This window comes from Sapajus apella, unplaced genomic scaffold, assembly GCF_009761245.1.
Source record: "Sapajus apella isolate SASKATOON/1434 unplaced genomic scaffold, GSC_monkey_1.0 scaffold55, whole genome shotgun sequence".
NCBI classification, from domain to species: Eukaryota; Metazoa; Chordata; class Mammalia; order Primates; family Cebidae; genus Sapajus; species Sapajus apella.
Genome location: NW_022436995.1, coordinates 9,423,408 through 9,431,626, shown reverse-complemented (window position 1 = coordinate 9,431,626; position 8,219 = coordinate 9,423,408).

Sequence of the window (8,219 nt, the reverse complement as noted above, 5' to 3'; positions counted from 1 at the left end):
ATAGGGGAGCTGACCTTGACACTGCGGAGCAAGGCCCACGTGTGCAAATGAGTCATGAGCTGAGAGGAAAGAGCTTGAGCCTGAACTTGGTTTTTTTTCTTTTTCTGATGATTTCTTGAGTCTGAGCTTGCTTGCCAGATGCCTTCACTAGCCTAAGCTGGTTTCGTGGATGCTTTCTGCTGCCAGCTACTTGATGGCCCCTCCTGCGTGACAGCATCTTGCCATCAAAGGGCTGCAGAAGAAGGGGTGCTTGTTGCTATTGTGAGCAAACACTGCATAAACAATCAGCTCACATGTGTGTCCCAGAGCATATGACCAATGACCTGGAGAACTCTCAGGCTGTGGGGTGGAGAGAAGGCCATTCTGAGGTCAACTGAAACCTCACTTGAGGGGCAATTCCATAGATGGGAATGAGGAGAGAGGCACAGCCACAGCCACCGGGCCAGGGAGAGAGTCATAACTGCCAGATAGAGCTGAGGATGGAGGGGCTTCAGCAGCACGAACAGTCCACACTCAGCTTGAGTTACTCTTGAACCCTCTCCGGGACACACATTTCTCTCTGGCTGAAAGGCTGAATGCTCCAGGGCCAACTGTGAGGTCAGACAGCCACCCAGGGGTGTCTCTGACCACTCAAGGGTGTGTACTCCAGAGCAGTGAAGGGTGGGACAGGGGAAGGGGAAGAAAGGACCCTGGCCTGGGGGTCAGGCCTCTTGGTTCAAATCCCAGACTCACCACCAGCCTCGTGGGGAATCTGGGGCTGTGCTACCCCTCTCTGAACATCTCACTATGTGGGCCCCTCATAGCTTTGAGGGGCAGAGGACCCCTCTTCCATGCCCAGGGTCAGAGCTGTCTTCTCCAGAGTTGGCAAGTGGCCGACTGGCTTCTCCAGAGTTGGCAAGTGACTGGGGCTTGAGCACCTCTTCCTGTCAGAGGCTCACACCTCTGTCCCTGGGCAGGAGCCACTTTCTGCACTATGGAAGCCTCCCTGCTCCCCAGCATCTTCCCCACTGGTTATTATTATTCAGTGCAGGAAGAGGAGGTCACTCACCTGTAATTTCAATAGCCACAAATGACCTGAGGTTCCACCATCAGAACTCCACCCCCTAGGAAAGATGCAGCGTTTCCTGTAAAATGCAAGTGCTCCCAGGCAGAGGTAGCTCCTGAAGCCATGATCAGTTATGAACACCTTAGTGGGAGATCATTAACAAACCTTTCACAAGAGTCAGCTGACAGGGAGCACACTGGGGCAAAAGGGAAGACGAAAACTTGGGTGCCTGGAGGGAAGGAACAAATGTGAGTGGGAGCATGGTAATAACATAGATTATAGCAGACGTTTACACAGCGCGCCTGTGTGCCAGGCACTGTTCTAAGCACTGGGTAGGTAGACAGATAAGTAGAGAGAGAGAGAGACATGGATGGATGGATGGATGGATGGATGGATGGATGGATGGATGCATGGATGGATGGATATGTGGATAGAGAGACAGACAGAGAGACAGATAGATGATAGATAGATAGATGATAGATAGATAGATAGATAGATAGATAGATAGATGATAGACGATAGATAGGTTTACTCATTTAGTTCTGGCAATAGTACCATGCCATGGATATTGTTATTGTCACCATTTTACAAATCAGGAAACGGAGGCCCAGAAAGTTCATGTGTGCTTGTCTTTGCCCTCCAGACCCACGCTCCACCTTTCTTCTCCCTGCTCTGTGCCCTGAGGGCTGATCTCTGCCCTCAACTTTACCCACTGCCTTGTCCTCTGGCTTCTAATTGGACTTAGTCCACAGGGGCGCTGGCAGGAGTACGAGGGGTCAGAGTATTTGCCCAGCTCCCTTCCTGCCAGCCTTCGCTTTAGCAGAGTGGCTTTCCTCTTCCTCTGGCCACAGGTCTCATCGTCGGCCCCTCTCCCAGGGTGCCAGCTGTCACCACTTTCCTCACATGATCCTCTCTCCTTGCTCCTGACCCCTTGGGTCCCAGAGATGGCACAACCTTCTGGTGCGGCCCCATACTTTGTGAGTTCTGCACACACCTCTGTAAATAGCCCCTCCTGCAAACTGCTCAAACATCAATTTCCTGTGGGACCCTGCTCGACATCACTCACCTGGTAAGAGGCAGAGATGGAATTCAAACCCTGGCCATCCAGCTGAAGGCTTCTAGAGCCTCTCGGCCACGATGCCCATGCCTCTCATCAGTTATTGTTGGCAACTGCTGGGCCTGCTGTGCACCAGGGTCTCTGTGCATTGCTCTATGGAATGGGATCCCACAGGACTTGGGTCCTGGGGCTACTGTCTGTGATAGAACATGGCATTTGTGACTTTACACATCAATTGTGCTCAGCAGGATGGACTCACCTGATGTCACAGGCCTGAAACTGACCCAGGGTCTGGAATCTTCCTGACACTTGTTTTGTCCTCAGTCCTAATGGCATCTTGAGCACTCAGCTGTATTTGAGCACAATAGCCACATCTGAGCACAATATCCATGTCAAAGACAAAAATCAGTCCAGGCTCCTTGCTTTACCAAGGGGGAAACTGAGGTCCAAAGATGGGTGTAGCTTGGGCCAGGTCGCCTGGCTCCATATGCCAGAGGAGGCATACAGCTCTGGGCAGGAAAGATGACCATTTCCATAGGAGAGCGCCAAAGGCAAGGCTGGCAGGAGGGGTGGAGCTCAGCATCCTCGCCGCCACTGACATTCCAAGGCTCCTCCGTAGGAAGCTGTATTTGGAGCCCAAACGCTGGTGACTGGGAGAAGGCGGTGACTCATGTACCAACACTGTTTTTGTTTTTCCTCTTTCTTAAAAATCTCAACTACTGGCTATTTTTATTTCAGAGCCAGATTTGATTTCGTGGTTTTCTTTCTCCCCTTCCGGGATTTTTTGCCCTATTGCCACAGAAACCCTGGGCCCCTTCCCCAGCTGTCATGAAAGTGCCTGAGTGATGGTCAGAGAGACAACCGGAGGGGCCCACCAACCACCACAGCAGCAGCGGCCAAGGCGGGACTGAGCTCCACGCCCCACATCTCACTTGTGGCCAGCCCAGGACGCCTGCCTCTCCTGCCCTGTGCTGTTGCTGTCCTCACATGACCCCTCAGTCCCCTGACATGTGAGTCTCCTGGGGACCCGGACCTGCAGCTCCTCACCCAGTCTCTGCCTGGGCACCCCTCCCACCAGAAAGTCTCATCCACAGGCCCCGCCCAGCTGCCCTCCCCGCAGACACCCCCTGGTCTCCCCAGCCTCCCCACCTCTAAGCTCTTCACTTGTGTTCTTCCTCCTCGTGGCTACCAAAGTCATTTTTCACGTTTAATTTTTATTTAACCAAAATATCATATAAGCACATTATTTTCAAAAATAGTGCTACAAATTCAGGAATGCAAACTAGGACTATAAATAAACTGTCTTTTTCTCTCTTTCTCTCTTCCCTCCCTCCCTCTCTCCCTCCCTCCCTCTCTCCCTCCCTTCCTTCCTTCCTCTTTCTTTTTCTTTCTGTCTCTCCTTCCTTCCTTCTGTCCTTCCTTCCTTCTTTCCTCCTCTCTTTCCTCCTTTCTTCTTTATCTCTCTCTCTCTCTTTGTTCGTTCTTCATTCAATGTCTTGCTCTGTTGCCCAGGCTACATGCAGTGATACAATCATAGCTCACTGTCACATTGATTCTTGGGCCCAAGTAATCCTCCTGCCTCAGCCTCCCTAGAAGCTGGGATCACAGGAGTATGCCACCATGCCTGGCTAACTTAAAAATTTTTTTAGAGATGAGGGTCTCACTATGTTGTCCAGGCTGGCCTTGAACTCCTAGGTCCAAGTGGTCCTTCCACCTCAGCCTCCCAAAGTGCTGAGACTACAGGCATGAGCCACCACACCTGGCCAGAAATGAACTTTCTTAATCTGATAAAAGAGTACCTACACAAATCCTACCGCAGGCGCGATACTTGGAGTACCATCGAGAGTGAGGCTGGCATGGTGGCATTGCCACTTTTGTTCATCACTGTACAGCAGGTCTTAACCACTGACATAAAAAGAGCAGACAAAAAGGTGTGCAGGGGCCAGAACACATTTCCGAAATTCCCAATATTGTTAATACATTTTTAATTATTTTATTACTTAAAAAATAATATAAACTACCTCAAATCCTTAGAAGGAGCAAGGTAGATGTGGAAATTAAAGATGCCACCAATTCTTTGCTGCTGCTCTGAGTCAAATTTCCCTCTCCTTGAAGCTGGACTGGCTTTAGGGACCTGCTTGAGCAGAACATGGTAGAAGTGACCGACTGGGACATAAGAAACCTTGAGAATTTCACCTGGCCCTCACTGTCTCTGGGAGCCCTGAGCCATGATAGAAGAAGTCCTTCCTGTATTGAAGATCCCCGAGACCTCCGTTACTGGAAAGGCATGTGTCAATGCTCAGACCTACAGTCCAAACTGAGCTTAGTCTGCCAACTCGCCGTGCCAAGATGCCAGAGGCGTATGTGAATGAGGCCCTTCTAGACCCGCTGATAGCTCATCACCCAGCTGACTGAGTAACCTCCGCCAGCTTCAGGCCGAACACAGAACTGCTGATTTGAACCCTGCCTGTATTTCTTGGCCCACAGAACAAGAAGATGTAATTAAAAGGCAACGACTTAAGCCACTATGTTTTGTAATTTGTTTGACAACAAAAGATAACCGGAATATAGGTGTAACAAATAGTGAAAACTGTAGTTTCTACGTAAAGATATACATGGATATTTTCTTCTTTTTTTTTCTATTTTAATTGGTTTTAGAACTGGGGTCTCACTCTGTGGCTAGAGAGCAGTGGAGTAATCATAGCTTACTGGAGCCTCGAACTCCTGGGCTCAGTCAATCCTCCCACTTCAGCCTCCTGTGTAGCTGAGACCATAGTCACAAGCCACCGAGCCTGCCTGATATCTTCTCTTTTACACAAATTCATAAAAACTGTCATCTCCTGCCCCCCACAACCCTTGATTCCTCTCCCTGATAGGAACCAACTTTCAATTCTTTCAGCTATTTCTTCTGGTTTTAATTTCCAAGTTTTTAAAAATAAACATATATGTGCTTATAGTGTTATTACTTGAATTAGTTGTTTTTACAGAACCTCTGTACTTCCTGTCCCAGCCGTCTGGGATTTAACACTTTACCTGTGACTCTTCCACTTCCTTTATTCCCATATTTCCAAAAGCACACATGTTAATTAAATCAGTAAGCAGCATTTCTGTTACTATACCTGTGCAGAAATTATTCCAGATGGGTCACATTGTGGCTTTGGCATTGAACTCTTTCTCACCCGTTAGACCTGGCCCTCGGGATTCCTGTGCTGGTCCTATGCTGGCCTTCCTCTGGTTGCATCTCTCCAGAGAGGTTGAGGAACTCCCAGGGCCAAAGAGATGTCCTTACCTGGGGCCCCACACCTCCTCTCTAGCCACATTTTGAGTCCCTGAGACTCCTGAATTCCCTGATCAAATGTCCACAGGCCCATTTCCAGGAAGTCCTCCTCAGAACCACCCCTCCTTAGGAGGGCACACACCCCTGGCACCTAAAGGAGGTCAAGAGGTGGGTACGTTCTGGAGGGGTGTAGGCAGACTGGAACCTGAAGGCCAATGTGTCCCCATGCACGTGCACCAGGACCCTCCGGAGGTAAGACATGGAGGCCAGCCTCTCCAGGGGCCTGCCCTTGGTCTTGGGCAGGGCCAGAATTAGAATGAATGGCTTTCTCCCTGTCCCCAACCCGCCTCCATTGACTTGGTTTTCTAAATTCCCATAGCCATTTCTCCATGGTGTTCCAGACATATATGTCAAGTGTCTGTCAGTGATTTCAGCAGATGTACTGGTACCTCAAACCACCTCATACATCCATCTCATTTCCCCCTTTTGTGTAAAAAAAAAAAAAAAAAAAAAAAAAAAACTAAAGAAGAAACACTCAATAACGACTGGGTGCCAGGCAGTGTGCCCAGTGCTGGAGCAGGTGCAATGCATAAGGTCGGCTCCTGTCCTCAGGAAGCTTGCAATCTGGTGAGAAGGAAATAAAGTTTGAGGTTATCTCCTGAAGGCTACTGCTACAGGATTTTTCCTTAGCTCAGCTAAAGACGGAGTTCTTTGTCCCATGACCATAAAAATCCAGGCTCTCGAACAATTTGAATGGTGAATAGAGAGGGTTTTATTGGGTGAAAAGAAAAAAAGGAGAGAAACAGGGATTCTTACTAGGCTAGACTCTCTTGCTGGAGGGCTTTTTGCTGGCAGCTTGAATCCCAGATTCCACACAGGAAGAGAAGGGGCCAGGGTCCTCCCTGCCGCAAATGGTGCAAACTTTCTTAGACTCCACCCCAGGGCTGGAGTTTCTTGGGGGACCTGCTCCCACCTGGCTGTCCCACTCCCTGCACAGGTCCAGGTTCCCAGGGTGGCTGGGGGCACCTAGATACATAAAGACAGGCAGAAGGGGATACATGATGGGATGTTTTCATCCTGGGAATCCATAAACTTCTTTATGTAAAATTTGTTCAAATTGAATGGGAAAAACGTAAAACCAACAGGAGAGATAGAAGCGAGCTGTTTATGGAACCCTATAAACAGGGGCAGCTCAGAACACAATGTGAAAAATCACTTTTCCAGGCTATTATACCAAGGGGTTTAGAGCCATGTCACCTTTTTTGCAACTAGAAGACCAAATAGGAATGTGCTTTTGCTTCTTGCTCCATGCTTGAGTTGAAATTAAGGCAAGGCTTCATTTACCCAGGGGGACAGAGGTTCTCTACCCCTACCTTAACTCAAAGCAGAAAGTGGCTAATAGCAGGTGCAAGCAAGGGGCTAGCACCACTCTGGGGGCTGTTTGATCAGGGGAGTGGGCTTCTATGTTCCTCACATTATATCATGAAGACAGCCACCCGCTCCAAAAAGCACCAGGCACCCCGTCTGGCACCCATCTCTCCATCTTTTCCTCTATTTACTCACTCAGCTCATACATTTGGGGAGCACCGGGTTGTCAAGGTTCTCTGCCAGGTGTTTAGGACTACTGCGGTGAACCAGATACCCACCGTGGGGTCAGTAAAGAAGATAAGGTCTGTGCCGCAAGAGAAGCACTGGTCGAGTGTTACAGGGACTCAGAAGTGGCAGGAATCCCTGCCAGCTGAAGGAATCAGGGAAGGATCCCTGTGGGAGACAGCACTGAAGCTAAGTGTTGAAGTCTGGTGGGACCTGGGCATGGGGAATCAGAAGTCCATTTCAGGTCAAGGCCCTGGTTGGGGAAGACCCAAGGCTCTTTTCTGCCAGCCAGAGCACAGTGGGAATGGAGGAGGTGGAGCAGTGGTGAAATACACCCTCTCAAAGCTGCCCTGAACTGAGGCCCAACTGGACAACGCCTGGCTCCTATGCGTGCCTGTGTCACCTGGGACCATTTTCCAGCATTTGCCATGTGTGCAACCTGTCCAATGAACTCAAGTGAGAGCACCCCAAGGACCAGGACTACTTCGTCTTCCATGCAGACAAGCCACTGCATGGAGGTGGAGCATAATAAACGCTTGCTTGCTTCTTCGTTCATGCAACAGATGTTTATCGGGCACCTACTACATATCAGCCTCCATTCTAAGCACTGGAATAGAGCAAAGAACAGAAGAGACACGGCCCCGCCCCTGTGGCACTGACGAGGCAGTGGAAGCTGCCGGCAGAGGCTCTTTTCCGGCTTGCTAGACTATTGTTCTCCGACTCACCTTGATGATTGAGAAAAACAAACAGGGTTCTCATCTGAGCTCTCTGCTTAGCTGTGCAGCTCAGGGAAAGCTCTGTTATGTCTCTGAGTTTGCATCCTTGTTGATAAAAACAAGGTGTTCATGATCCCACCCCACACTGGGGCTACCACGCAACGATGTGGGAATAGAACAGTCTGTGAGACGTGCCCAGCACGGTGCCCGGGCCTCATGGCACCTCTGCTTTACAAACATTAGTCCCTTTCCCTGCCCCACGCTAAGGCCTCAGTTTTCTCATCTTTATAATGAGGCCAGTTCGGGCCAGAGCCTCTGCTCTCAGAAGTGCTTCCCGTAGCTGTAACATTCTGTGATTTCAAAATTCCAAAAAGGCAGGAGCAGTGGGAGGGCTTGTGTGTTATTCCTCCCGGTCAATCAGCCCCCGTATGAAGTCACCTCGCCTCCCTGGCACTCCTCAGGTTTTCCCTTTATGAGGTTTGGGACCTGCCAACTCCTTTCAGCCACACTGGCTGCTGCTTCGCGTGTGAA